General features: G+C 41.1%; 1 protein-coding gene across 3 annotated transcripts in view; it reads right to left on the bottom strand.

Annotated features, from left to right (window-relative positions):
* Positions 1-15,413, bottom strand: part of RAP1GAP2 (RAP1 GTPase activating protein 2) — a 305,221-nt gene that overhangs the window by 205,581 nt on the left and 84,227 nt on the right. Inside the window, exon 1 of one of the 3 annotated variants that reach the window (XM_087957358.1) lies at positions 4,594-4,677. The exons of the other annotated variants lie outside the window; for them this stretch is intronic. The gene's annotated coding sequence lies outside the window, so the exon portion shown is untranslated. Of the gene's footprint in view, positions 1-4,593; positions 4,678-15,413 lie in introns of those variants that run through there. 3 annotated transcript variants of the gene reach the window in all.

Below are 15,413 nucleotides of genomic sequence, written 5' to 3'. Positions count from 1 at the left end.
TTGTCAAGTTGCAGAGTTGGAAGCAGTTGAACGGCAACAATCCTATTTATTTGTTTGTTTCTGCCCTTATTATTTTTACAAATAACTCAAGACAGCAAACATGTCCAACACACCTTCCTCCTCCTATTTTCCACATAACAACCCTGTGAAGTGGGTTAGGTTGGGCTGAGACAGAGTGATTGGCCCAAAGGCTTTCATGGCTAAGGCAGGACTTGAACTCACTGTCTCTGGCTTTCTAGCCTGGTTCTTTAACCACTGGACCAAACTGACTCTTGCCTTCCCACATATTTCTTGCAAAAGAAATTTCTCAGCACCTACCAGTTATATTTACTGTTAACCTTTAACTGTTTAAGCTGGGCTTCTGCCTGTCAGCTCCCATAGATAAAATCTTCTAATAACACTGGCATTTTCTCACTGCCGGTAATCTTTCACCTTTATGTCCAGGGTTGTCGGGAGGAGGAACAAGGATGATTTGGAATGAATCTGGACAGACCAAATCCTCCAAGGATGCCGAAAGCCAAATTCCTGCATATAAAAATATAGTGGTTGGCAGGAGCTGTCAGAGGTTAGTTGCCATTTCCTTCTCTGATGCTCCTTTGTCGTGCTGCTATTTCACCTTATGAGGCAACATCTAACCAACTTCGAGTGATCTCAGGGCCTAAACAAGATTAACCCCTGTTAGGGCTTAGATCTGGCAATTCCAAGGCTGATGGCTAGATTTGGAAGTCAAAAAAAAAAAAAAAAACCTGGAAGAAGGCGCCGTAAACCGCATCCTTCTGTAGGCAAGAAAATCCGTGGATCTGGCCCAGTCATTCATTGATGTCAACTTGAAGGAGTCTATACTCAATTTTGTTCACCTTCCTGCAGCCCTTGACAGAATTCCCATCAGTCCATCAGCTGTGGTATCTCATTCACATGTACTACTGCTGGCACATAACCCCAATCCCATAGAAACCCTGAGCTGGTTTGGTCTAGTGGGTAAGACATCGGGTTAGAAACCAGGAGATTGTGAGTTCTAGTCCCGCTTTAGGCATAAAATCCAGTTGGGTGACTTTGGGCCAGTCTCTCTCTCTCAGTCCAACCTGCCTCACAGTAGAAAAAATAGGAGGAAGAGGTATTGTGTTAATAATTATTTTATTTTATTAACACTATACCCCTTCCTCCTCCTAAAATATTTTAAAATAAAATAACTATAAATAGAAAATAAAAATTATAAAATAAATATTAATAAATAAATTAAATTAAAACCCTCCCTGTGAGACTTTAGCAATTGTCTTATGCCTTGGTATCCTTTAAAACATCTTATCAAAGATGGCACACACTGGCCTTTCCAGATGTATCAGGACTACATTTCCCGCCTCAGAAGAAGACAATGGCAGATGTTCCCACCTTCTAAAGGTGTTCTCATCCTTCTAAAGTCTGGTGCTCATGGGAGCCACACGACACATGGGCTTCAGGTTCCAGAATTCTTAGAATTTATGAAGAACTTAGATCATAGAATAACAGAGTTGGAAGGGACCTCGGAGGTCATCTAGTCCAACCCCCTGCTCGAGGAGGAGAGTCTATTCCAAATATTAGCCTCTACCTAGGATTGAACTCACAGACTCCCGATTGTGAGGCAAGAGTTCCACCTCTCAGCCAGTATGACCATTCCTGAGAATTCTGGGATTTGAAGCTCACACATCCCAAGGGTACTTCTTGGGCTTATGGGTCCTTGTCGAAGAGCAGGTAGCAGCTGTGACCAAGATATTCTTTGCGAAAACTTCATCATATGCTAATGTTAATCCTGCTGTTAATCAATTGGAGTGCCTCCGTTGTGAGATTATATCCACAGCTCCATTTTTGCGAGTTGAGCAGCCCTAAAAATTCTGCATATAACTGGGATTCTTCCCTCACACACCTAACCTTAGAAGGCCCCTCACAATGCCTCAACATTGCCAAAATGCCTTCTTCTCCCCAATCATCTTGTTTTAAGAACTGAGCAGAAGAGCTGTGTGGCTGAGAACTATTCAACCATTTTAAACAAACCGTTTTTGAACAAAGGAACAAGAGAAGGAACTAAATGCCGCTGAGACTATAGGCAAACATTAAGAGTCTAACCTGACATCTAAAAAGCCAGCAAGAGAATCAAAGCAATGAGGTGCCACAACTGGGAAGGAGCCATCTCTGCCAGAAGTCACAGGTCCATGACGACATTCAGCAAATTAAAGACATCAGAGAAAACTGATGTAGCACAGGGCATTTATAGTCTCTCCACTCTTCCTCTCTGCAGATGGTTTTCTCTTTCATATACTGTCTGTCAATTTGCATAACTTGATTTTTACGGATAGGTGGCTGGATGAACAAAATTAGATTAGGTGCAGAGAAGTGGCTGATGGATCAATGCAGTTTCTTAGACATTTGAACATAACCCCATACTTCCATACTTTTGCTGCTGTGTTGCTATCAATTGGATTGCTTATTGATGGATGTCCACTAAACATGCAAAGAAATATAAACATAAACATTAATTTAAACAATAGAGCCAAAAGACGAACAGAGATATATGCAAACATTTTGTGTTGACTCATCAGTACCTACATTATAATAACATGGTTAAAATCAGCCTCAAATCTATATATATAAAAGTGCATCATCACAAAATCTCCAGAACCATAAGTCTACAAATGATATTTGGCACGTATGTTCCTCTTGGTTTCTAGCTGCTCACCAAGAAAGGATTTTTCGAAATGACCATCAGAGAATTAGTAATTTGTATATTATTATTAACATGCTCTAATGCTAAGGAGTTCTACTCCCGCTCCCCACCGGAAAAGAAATCTGTTCCAAATGCAAAACACAAGCAGAGGAGAGGAGATTCAGTTTCAGTTTTAGTTTTAGTTTCACAGCACCAAGCAGCTTTAGTACAGAACAGTTGAGCTAAGCCACGCCCAGGCTCCTTGCTGTATCCTTCTTGCTCACACAGCAAATACTGTTTCAGTTTCCAAACAGCCCTCAACTCTCTCACACACTGACATGACACTGGCTGGATGAATACCGATGGATGCTGGTAGGCAGAGGCAGAATTTTTCCCTTTATTTTCCTCCCCCAAAACTAAGCCCAACCACATAGTTTTGTAGCGAAACACAGGTATCGAGCTAGTATATTATATTTGAGGCTGATTTTAACCATGTTATTGTAATGCAGTCAATATGAACTGCTTGCATGTACCTCTATTTGTCTTTTGGCTGTATTGTTTAAATTATTAAAATGGACTAATTGTTTTAAATAAGCATTAATGTATTCAGATGGAACAAGCTGCTATCGAAGGAGGAGGAATAGTATTTCGCCCAGTGAAACATCTCATTAGTTGAATCCTCAAAGCAGGAGGCTGCATCTAGTACTGTTTCCCATTTTTTAAAAAAAAAAAATTAAAACAGGGTTAAGAGGCTTAGCAATTGGATGGGGAACCACCAGGAAATTTCAAAGTTGTGCATTAGACCAGGAAGTGCAGTAGCAAAACAATGATGTGTTGGCAAATCAGCAAGAAATATCATTTGCCTGCAAGCAAGAACTGGTGGGACCATAAAATAGAAAAAGTCATACAAAACGAAGAAGCTAAATCGCCCTGGGACTTTAGAATTCGAATAGGCATCTGCCACATAACATCCCAGACTTAACAATTGTTGATAAGAAAAACAAAAAGGTATGGATAGTAGATGTATCAGAACTTGGAGACAGCAGAATAGAAGAGAAAGAAATGGAGAAAATAACAAAATAGAAAGACTTGCAAATAGAAGTAAAATGCAAACAAAGGTAATACTAATAGTAATAGATGCCTTGGGTGTAATCCCGAAACAATTGGAGCACCAACTGAACACCATCGGTATTGACAAATTCACCATCAGTCAATTGCAAAAGTCAGCTTTACTCGGAACTGCTTACATCCTGCGACTGTACCTCTAACACCATTAAACATCCACATCTGTCTATCCTAGGTCCTTGGGAAGGACTCCATCGACAGACAAAAACTCCATGTCCAGTCTGACCATGCAACAAACCATGATAACGACTTTGGACTTCAGTCAGGCACCTGCCACATAACACCCCAGACTTAACAATTGTCAATAAGAGACAACAATGTCTGGGATAGCAGATATGGCACAACCTGGAGACAGCAGAAGAGGAAGAACGGGAGAAGGTTCCAAAATACAAAAAAGAAATAGACCGACTGTGGCAAAAGAAAGCAAAGGTGATGCCAATAGTCATAGATGCCTTAGGTGCAGTCTCAAAACAACTTGAATGCTATCGGCATCGACAAAATCGCCATCAATCAATTGCAAAAGGCAGCTTTATCCAGAACTGCTTACATCCTGCAAAGATACCTCTAACAGCATTCAACATCCACATCTTCCGCCTACCTCAGGTCCTTGGGAAGGACTCGATATGCTGACAAAAATGCCTAATCCTGTCTGAACGTCTAGCTGACTGTGCGACGAACCAGAAATCCTGGAAGAAAGCAACGCAGATCACCTCAGACTGTTTCCAAGAGAACTACGTAGCTGATCCTGCAGTCAGAAGGAACTGAACTTGACTCAGCCTACCAAATCATACCTTCGTTGCGTGGCCCTTAGTGAACGATTCCTGGTTGCACTGCCGTTCTAAGAATCCTTCCTTTCCTAATCTCTCTTCCAGAAACTCAACGGCTCTTGTGCTTCCCACAGGTTTGTAACAGTTGGGATCCTTCCAGGCAACAGAGTGAGCTCTTTCAAACCGGACTGGTGGAAGCTGATAAGCATGAATTGATAAATTGAGCTTCTCAGGACGCCGGGTTGGGTTTTCTGAATGATGTGAGGCCAACTTCTGGCATGGAGATTTCTCAGCAAGGACTGTGTATGAAGCCCTGAGATAAAGAGTAGAAGACGTGCTTCATATGGGGCACTGAACGAATGTGTGGGAAAGCCCTTGTGAGCTCATGGGATCTCATGGTTTTGATCCACACCAAATTAAGCATTTTTGTTCTCCGCCCGACTCAGAAAGTTAGGCTACTAAACCTGGGTGGCACTCCTTGCCATGGCATGGCGACAGTGGATGCCAGTTAAAATTGCTCTGAAGTAGAATAGAAAGCTTATATGGACGGATTTATCAGCATCTGCCATAATGGCAAAAAATGTAATTGCTCCCACCATTCTGCTGGTGATAGCTAGAGAATTCAGAGGTATATTGCCGGTCAATATATGGAGATTCATTTGTCCTTCTTTTAAACTCATAGCTTCCTTTTTTTAAAAAAAATATATTTTATTTCCAAAGTTTAATAATACCTTTAGTCATCAGTCTGGCTTTAACCAGATCTGTTTGGATGGCTACAAGATGGTGGTAATGAAGAGGGTGCAGGTAGTCCTCAACTTACGACCACAATTGAACCCAGAATTTATGTTGCTAAGTGAGAAATTTGTTCAGTTGAGTTTTATCCCATTTTACAACTTTTCTTGCCACCTTTGTTAAGTGAACCACTGTGGTTACGAAATTAGTTTAAACAGATAACAGATAATCAGAGTTGGAAGAGACTTTACAGGTCATCTAATCCAACCCCCCACCCAAGCAGGAGACCCTACACCACTCCAGTCTCTTCTTGAAAGGCTCAAGTGATGAAGCTTCCACAATGTCTGAAGGCAACTTCTGTTCCATTGGTTGATTGCTGTCTCTGTCAGAAAGTTTCTCTTTATTTCCAGGTTGAATCTCTCCTTGTTCAATTTCCATCCATTATTCCTTGTCTGGCCTTCAGGTGCCTTGGAAAATAGCTTGACCCCTTCCTCCCTGTGGCAGCCCCTCAAATCTTGGAAGACCTCTATCATGTCTCCCCTGGTCCTTCTCTTTACTAGACTAGCCAAGTCCAGTTCCTGCAACTGTTCATTGTATGTTTTAGCCTCCAGTCCCCTAATCATCCTGGTTGCTCTTCTCTGCACTTTTTCTAGAGTCTCAGCATCATTTTTTATAGTGTGGTGAACAAAAGTGGATGCGGTATTCTAGATGTGGTCTTACTAAGGTTGCACGGTTGTTAAGTGAATCTGGGTTCCCCACTGACTTCGCTTGTCAGAAGGTCGCAAAAGGGATCACCTGAGCCCAGGACACTGCGACCATCATAAAAGTGAAACAGTTGCCAAGAACTTGAATGTAAATCATGTGACCATGAGGATGCTGCAATGGTTGTAGGTGTGAAAAATGGTCATATGGCTACTTTTTTCAGTGCTGTTGTAACTTTGACCGGTCACAAAATGAACTGCTGTAAGTCAAGGACTACCTGTACAAATCAAACTGGGTATATTCCGTTCAACAGGCCATAATCACCGGAACAACTTGCCTTCAGAAGTTGTGGGTGCTTCATCACAAGAGGTGTTTTTTTTAAATAAAGTTTTATTTGGGTTTTCACACATACAAAATACAAGTAAAACATCTTTTTTGAAAATAGCATAGTCCCGGGTTGAACTTCTTTATACAGACACAAAACTCAATTTCATGCTCCTTTTTGTGTTCTATTCCATGTCTTATACTATTCTATATTTTCTATATAGTTTTTCCCCTCTTTTAATTTTCTCAATTTTATTTTGATTATCTCATCTCAATTCAAATCATTATATTTATACTTTTGTCTGTTCTGTTTCAATCTCATATTATCTTTTCTCATTAAACAAATTTTCTCCTGTAATTACTAATTGGAGTATGACACTTTTATATCTTTTAATTACATCCATTCAACTCTTATTTAAACTTCAATATATACCTTAAGGTTATGACCTTCAATATAATACATCATATATAACTTCCAATCGAATTCTGCTTGGTACATTTTTAAAATACACACTATATTCTTTTTTAAAAAAAGATTATAAATATATGTAATTATAAACCCTCATTCCATTCCAATTAAGTTCCATCATTAATAATCATTAAAATCTTAACATCTTTAACACTTCTTTTCAATTAAATATCATACTTCCTTAAAGACACATAATCTCCATAATTAATCTTTCCCTTATTTCTCTTCACATATGTTTTGTAAATCATTAAATATTCATTTTGTTACATTTATTTATTTACAAGCATTCCACTGAATTACGATAGCTATTTTATCAAATATTTTAATCATACATTGTTTCATATTTTCTAAAATTATTTCTGTTTCTAATATAACAATACTCTCTTATGTACCTTTGCAGAATCCTTTTTTCCATTAAATTTTCACCCATTACCTCTAAATAGGCCCTGTTTCTCTATATTTTGTTTCTGTCCTTTATAACTTCTTTTCCTTTCTTTCTTCTCTCTCATCTTCTCCCTCCCCTTTTACCCCCTTGTCTCTCTACTTCTAATTATCTCTTCTGCATTTCCCTCTTCTGTTGCTTTCTGATTTTATACTTATTTTTCACTCTATTTTTTTTTTTTGAGTTGTTTTTCCCAATCTTAAACTTTCCATTCTCTTTTCCCCCTTCCTTTTTTTTCCCCACCTAAGATTACTTGTTCATTAAAGATGGCTTCTTCTTTGTTGCAATCTTCTTGTTCTGCAGGCATTTCTTGTTGTTTCTCATAGTTCCAAATCTCCATTTCTAAAAACTGAAATACGAAGCCAAAAGAACCTCTCCCTTCTTGTGCATCTTCTTTGTACTTTTTAAGTTCCATTTTCAGTTCTTCTAAAAGTGGAACCATTTTAAACAGTTTTAAACAATCACCCAATTGATTTTAGTAATTCAAATACAATAACCAGAAATCCAGAAATCATCAAGTAATCCAAATAGTCCCAAGTTATTTCTTCTTATTTCTATTTCCACTTTCTCTTCCTGGGGTTTTTGTTGCGATATTTCAGTTAAAATGTATCTTTTGGAAGTCTTGTTGAGATTTTGCTCTAAGTTCTTTTTAATTCCAGGCAGTCTATCACAGGAGGTTTTTAAGAAGAGACTGGACAGCCACCTGTCTAAAATGATATAGGGTCTCCTGCTTGAGAAGGGGGTTGGACTAGAGGACCTCCAAGGTCCCTTCCAACTCTGTTATTCTGTTATTGTTATTATTATTATTGCAGAAATAAGTAGCATTCTGAAAATACTCTGCTTTCTCTTTTGAATTATGATGCTAATATACTCCCTTTGCTATTTGGTTGGATCCATTAAATTGATCCAGGCATCAGAAACAGTATTTGTTTGCAAATATGAATAACGTCAGTGGCCGACTGCTCCTGCAGCAACAAAACCAGACTGTCTGGTGCATTCCTCCCCCCCCCCACACACAAACACAATTTGTATTGAATCAAACCCCAAAGACTTGGCTCACTATTTGGCTGCACTAAGCCCTACTCCAGGGGTGTCAAACTTGATTTCATTGAGGGACGCATCAGGGTTGTGTTTGACCTCGGGGGGGAGGGGAGTGGCCAGGATGTGGCCAGCTTGACGTCACTCATGTCAGGGGGGAGCCTGTGGAGGCCCGAGCATTCTGCCAGCGAAAACAGGCTCCCTAGCTCCATTTTCAGCTGCGATGACCTCCTGCAACCCTCCGCCAGTAAAAATGGTGCTCGGGAGAGCCGCACGAAGACGTCCCGAGCTCCGTTTTCACTGGCAGAAGCACTGCAGGCCAATCCTTCGCTGTTTCCAGGATGGCCCCGTTGGCCAGATCTAAAAACCCCGTGGGCCCTCTCGGGCTCCCAGGCCTTGAGTTTGACATCCCTGCTCTACTCAAATCAGAGGTGGTATTCAGCAGGTTCTGACTAGTTCTGGAGAACCGGTAGCGGAAATTTTGAGTAGTTTGGAGAACTGGAAAATCCCACCTCTGACTGGCCCCGCCCCCATCTATTCTCTGCCTCCCGAGTCCCAGCTGATCAGCTAGGTCTTCTTGTGTTGCCCTGCACAGGAGAACGGAGCTGGAAAGCAGGTTAGTGGGGTGGGGAGGGAATGGGATTTTGGAGTAACCTTCCCCCAGGAGTGGGGAGGGAATGGAGATTTTACAATATCCTTCTCCTGCCACGCCCACCAAGCCACACCCACCAAGCCATACCACACCCACCAAGCCACACCACACCCACCGAGCCATGCCCACAGAACCAGTAGTAAAAAAAATTTGAATCCTACCACTGACTCAAATGATCCAAAACTAAATGTCTTTGAAAGCAACACCCTCACAGCGTCTCTATTTACAGTTACAGTGGTTTAAAGTAGGTCAGCCTCCTCTGCCCTAGAAATTCATGTAATCAACAGAGAGGAAAAATAGCCGGAGATTTCATTGTGCAAACGTTGTTGGATTTAGCTTCTTCTTTTTTTAACGGATGCAATACTCTAGGCTGGGCAATTTGTCAGCTTAGGTTTGTTTTTAAACATGTGTTATATTCTTTGTAATGAACCATAAGGAAAAAAAGTTAGATGGCTTTTCAAACAGGGTTGGCAAACCTTGAACTAAAGGGAAATTTGCTGCCAGTGAGAACAATTAAGCAGTGGAAGGCAGGGGTGGGATTCAAATTTTTAACAGCCGGTTTTTTGGGTGTGGCTTAGTTGGTGGGTGTGGCTTGGTGGTCATGTGACTGGGTGGACATGGCTTGGTGGTCATGTTATTGGCTGGCCCTGGCCAACTCACATCTGGGCACGCATCTCCTCGCCTGGCCTCTCATGACTGTGGGGATGCTGCAACAGTCGTAAGTGTGAAAAACGGTCATAAGTCACTTTTTTCAGTGCCATTGTAACTTTGAATGGTCACTCCACACAAGCAAAGTACCAGCAAAGGAAGGGAAAAAAAAAACTCCAGAGAAGTTCCTGAGACAGGAAGTCTAGTCCTGCCAAGACTGTAATAAGGGTTAACGGAGAGGCAGTTTCTGTAAGCAACACCAGAATGTTTCCTTCCTGCCTTCCTTACTGGATTAGGCCAGTAATTTCTTCTAACAACCGGTTCTCCGAACTGCTTAGAATGTTAACAACTGGTTCTAGCGAAGAGGTGCGAACTGGTCGAATCCCACCCTTGGTGAAAGGGCTTGCCTTCAGACGTTGTGGGTGCTCCATCACTGGAGAAGTTTAAGAAGAGATTGGATTGGATTGCAATGACTCACTTAACAACGGTGGAAAGAAAGGTCGTAAAATGGGGCAAAACTCATTTAATAAACATCTCCCTTAGCAACATAAACTTTGGGCTCAATGGCGGACGTAAGTCAAGGACCACCTGTACCTGCTTGCCCACTCCCTAGCTAAATAGTGTGACCCACAACAGAAAGTGAAACAAAAACTGGTTTCTTTCATTGGAAATTAGATGAAATCATTGTGCTCTTTTCAGAATACCATTTGTTCCCGTTGCCAAAAGATACAATACTATCTTTAGTGGCTGGGTCAACAGACCATGAACTCTCTGTGATTCCGAGCAAAAGATAAAAGCTGGGTTTCTCAGCAAGCTTTGATCCTTTGAAGAGGTGAAGCAGGCCATCGCTTTGATCGACAGGCTCGGCAGAGGTGCCTGGCTAGGATTCTTCGTTCTGTCAATTCCAGATTTCACAACATCCACCAAAGTACGGGGAGTCCCCCTCCCGACACAGACTTGCAAAATTATTACCCATTTCGTTTTTTTTTGTTTGGGGGTACAATAAAAAATTTATTTTTATTTTTTTTTTTTTTTTTTTTTTTTTTTTTTTTTTTTTTTTTTTATAATATAGGGGGGGGGGGTTGTGGATTATTTTTTATTTTGGGGTGTGGGGTGGTGGGGGCACGTGACCATTTGTATGATCTTCTGACAGGACTCATTGTTTAAGTGGGGTCTTGTCTCTACCCTTCAGTGTGTCTGTGGTGCTCCTTGACAAAATATCCATCACTTTGTGTCCAAATGTCCATCAAGAGCTTATACCAGCCCATTCTTTGATATTTTTTTTCGACGTAGACCACCCTGAACTTGAATGCCTGGGTAGATTGGACATTAACATTTGATCCACTATAAGTCCATGTATTTGCCATACGCTAAATAAAATAAATGATCTTCTGACAAGCAAAGTCAATGGGGAAAACAGATTCACTTAACAACTGTGTTAGTACTAAAGGTGCTTTTTTCCGCAGGCAACTGGACTTTGTTTTTTCTTTTGAAGACATTTCGCTTCTCATCCAAGAAGCTTCTTCAGCTCTGACAGAAGGGTGGGGAATGGAAGGACTACCCTGTCAGAACTGAAGAAGTTTCTTGGATGAGAAGTGAAACATCTTCAGCAGAAAAAACAGGAAAGTTCAGTTGCCTCCGGAAAAAAGCACCTTTGGGACAACCATGACCTGGATGACTAAGAATCTCTACAGACTTTTAACTATGTTAGTAATTTAACACCTGCAGAAATTCACTTAACAGGTATGGCAACAGTGGTGGGATTCATATTTTTTATTACCGGTTCTGTGGGTGTGGTTTGGTGGGCGTAGCAGGGGAAGGATACTGTAAAATCCCTATTTCCCTCCCCGCCCCACTAACCTGCTTTCCAGCTCCGTTCTCCTGGGCAGGGCAACAAAAGAAGACCCAGCCAATCAGCTGGGACTCGAGAAGAGATGGGGGCGGGGCCAGTCAGAGGTGGGATTTGCCAGTTCTCCGAACTATTCAAAATTTCCACTACCGGTTTTCCAGAACTGGTCAGAACCGGCTGAATACCACCTCTGTAGGGCAAGAAAGGTTGTAAAATGGGGCAAAACTCACTTAGCAACTGTCTCACTTAACAACAGAAAATTTGGGCTCTATTGTGGTCGTATGCTGAGGACTCCCTGTATAAGATTCCACCAAAGTCAAGCCTTCCTTAGCTTGATGCCCTCAAATGTGACTTCCAGGAGACCACAACATCCAGAATATGGCTTTAAGCCACGTAGGTTGGTCTTCTGGATGCTTTTATTCTTATCATTGTTTCTTTTGGTGGATATTAAATGGGGAAAACCAAGACAGCTTATTCCTGAAGAGTGTTTTCCTCTCACTTCAATGTCTTCCTGCCTTAAGTAAAAAATTCATGAGAATTCACCTCTTTGCTTCTTGTTCCCCGGACTTCACCCCCCTTCTTCAAGTTTTATCTTTTCACCTATTCTTCCTGAACGTTATAGGTTCCCTGCTAAAAATAGCCAAAGCCTTTAATTTTAGAATTAATTTTAATTTGTACAGTCCATAAAGGTCCACCAAACCAACGATATTTTACTCAAGAGACAAGTTATTCAGACACAAACAAACTTCTAGTGCTGGCTTTGTGTTAACTTTGGTGTTCCCAGAGCACCGACTAGTGGTAGAAAACCCTCATTACTATGTGAATGGTAGATTTGAAGGAAATTCTATCAAATCTCTAAGCTGGTTATAGGTAGTCCTCAGATAATGACCACAATTAACAGAATAACAGAATTGGAAGGGACCTTGGAGGTCTTCTAGTCCAACCCACTGCTCAAGCAGGAAACCCTACACCACTTCAGACAAGTGACTGTCCAATCTCTTCTTAAAAACTTCCAGAGTTGGAGCTTTCACAACTTCCAGAGACAAGTCGTTCCACTGATTATACCCAGTTTGATTAGTACTCTCTTCATGCCACCATGTAGCTGCCATCCAAACGTTTCTAAGACAGATCTGGAGGAAAGTTGTCCCACTGATTGATTATTCCCACTGTCAGGGAATTTCTCCTTAGCTCTAGGTTGCTTCTCTCCTTGATTAGTTTCCATCCATTGCTTCTTGCCCTGCCCTCAGGTGCTTTGGAGAATAGGCTGACCACCTCTTCCTTGTGGCAGCTCCTGAGATATTGGAACACTGAGCACAACATTTGAGCCCAACAGAAAGGGTGGGGAGGAGCAGTGCGGCAGCTTGCAAATCAAAACTGCATTCCATAAATAGTTTTCAAACTAGGTGACCGAAGTTTCTGCCCTGCAAAATTCTAACCGGAGAACAGGATTGATGACTTTTGGCTATGGATGTGTCCCATTGGAGAATAGGAATTACGATACACCCAGGGGGTGAGGGAAAACCAGGGTCAAGGGTGACAATGAATTATGTACCTCTTTATTACTACACCCAGGCAATACTGGACAGTTTAACTCCCAATAAATCCTTGTTAAGTTTGGCTTGAGACTCATGATTTAAATGGGGGTAACTGCCAGAATCCTGACAGCTAGCCAACTCTGAGCCACATAATTTGCTTAACAACTGTGGCAAGAAAGGTCTTTAAATGGGGGCAAAACTCACTTAACCAATGTTTCACTTAGCAACAGAAAGTTTGGGTTTAATTGTGGTTGTAAGTCAAGGAATACCAGTCTGGGTTGGACACGGACCAAAAGTTTAGTCTTCCAAGCTTTTGGACTTGTGACCAACCCAGATTATATACCTGTGACTTTGTTTATCAGATTTCCAACTCCAATCATGTTGTCTAACAGCATTGAATGCCCCCCCAAATTATTCAAGGCATGGGTACAAACTGATTTAGAAAATTGAACAGGATAAGATTTACGTTCCAAATCAAATCAGTGATTTGAATCAGAACAGAGCTGATGGGTACAACCAGAGCTGGAAGCATCATTTAACTCCAAAAATAGTAAGAAATAATGGCATTATAATGAGAGTGGTCTCATCAAAGGAACTGAATGTGAGCAATTTTACTACAGAACTCAACAAGAGAGAGACAGAAGGAGATTTATACTTTCAGACATGCAAGGTTCTTGTTAATGTAGCCTTACAATAAAGCAGAATTAGCACCTCAGGTCATGTTCCTTGTCTGCTCTACCAGGAAAAGCTGACAACTCCTGACCTTTTGTGAGCTCACTGAAATAAGCTTATTCCAACAGATCATAGAATGCTACAACTATACTCTTCGGTGAAAAATGTATTTTAATTACCAGTTCCTTAACCATAGTATTCCTGGATATTTTTACATTTTTTTCTGTCTTTTTCTCCTAGTGATTTGGCCTATTATTTCTCTTATTATGTTGAATTTTGCCTTTAACCCACATTTACAAAGAATGGGAGATTTACTTCGGGCATAATTAGCTTTAATTGGAGCAGAGCTAATCCCTGTAAATGAATGAAAGAATACATAATTTAATGTCATTTCAGTGGAGTTGAGATTCATGGATACATGTCATTAACAAAGCACATGATAGTTTTTAGTATTAGAACAGAAGAATGGAAAGAATAGCAGAATAGAGTAGAGTAGAGTAGAGTAGAGTAGACTAGACTAGAGTAGAGTAGAATAGAATAGAATAGAATAGAATAGAATAGAATAGAATAGAATAGAATAGAATAGAATAGAACAAAACAGAATTCTTTATTGGCCAAGTGTGATTGGACACACAAGGAATTTGTCCCTGGTGCATAAGCTCTCAGCGTACACACAAACAACAAGGTCATGGGTCATAAATCATAGCTACAATCATAAGATACAAACAAGTGATAAATCATAAGTTAAATCATACTGTAAATAGATAATATATTATAAATAATATGTTATAAACAAATCACATCACCCTCCTGTTCTACTACAAATGGCAATTCAGTGACAATTTCTGAAAGAAATTGTCACACAAAATTTTGCAAGGTTGCACACATCCCTGGAGCTTCAAGCCACCCAGCGTGCCCTGCACAGTAGTGAGAAGGATTGGCAAACAACAGATATGAATCACTGTTAGCTAATGCTAAGACTGGATCCTCCTGCCCACCTAGCAGTTCAAAACCATGCAAATGCAAGTAGATAAATAGGTACCACTTCAGTAGGAAGGTACGAGTGTTCTGTGTGCCTTGACATATAGTCATTCTGGACACATGACCATGGAAGTTCTTCAGAGAAGGCTGATTCCCTTGACTAAAAAACAGAGATGAGCACCAATCTCTAGAGTCGAACACAAATGGACAAGGAAAATTTTTACCTTTATGACCGGATCGAGCTAAGGATCAATGCCAAGACTGGACAAAAGGTGACAAGACAGCAATCTTCCAATATTTGAGGGGCTGTCACAAGAGAAGAGTGACTCAACCTATTCTCCAAAACACTTGAAGGCAGGACAGGAAATATCAGGTGGAAGCTTATCAAAGAGAGATACAACTTAGAATTAAGGAGTAATTTCCTAATAGTGAGAACAATTAACCAATGGAATGAGTTCCCTTCAGAAGTCATGGGTGCTCCATCACTGGAGATTTTTAAGGTTGGACTGCCATTTGTCCCAATTGGTATAGGGCAGTGGTTCCCAAAGTGGGTGGTACCGCCCCCTGGGGGACGGTGGGATGTCTTAGGGGGGCACTAAGAGGCAAGGGGGGCAGCAGAGGAGTGCTGGAGGTGGGCTGCTCACAGGCACAATGCAGGAGTGGGATTCTACCGGTTTGTTACTGTTTCTGGTAGTTTGGAGAATCGGTAAAATGAGCCCCTGCTCCTCTCCGCCCGCTCCTCCGTTCCCTGCCCAGTCAGTCCTTATTGTGCATGTGCGACAATCGCTGATGGCCACAGC

The sequence above is a fragment of the Notechis scutatus genome, chromosome 1, assembly GCF_049901735.1.
Source record: "Notechis scutatus isolate UNSWTSFEM ecotype Mainland chromosome 1, rNotScu1.2, whole genome shotgun sequence".
In the NCBI taxonomy this organism is placed as follows: domain Eukaryota; kingdom Metazoa; phylum Chordata; class Lepidosauria; order Squamata; family Elapidae; genus Notechis; species Notechis scutatus.
Note: the sequence above shows the minus strand (reverse complement) of the source record. Positions and strands in the feature narration are given on the sequence as shown.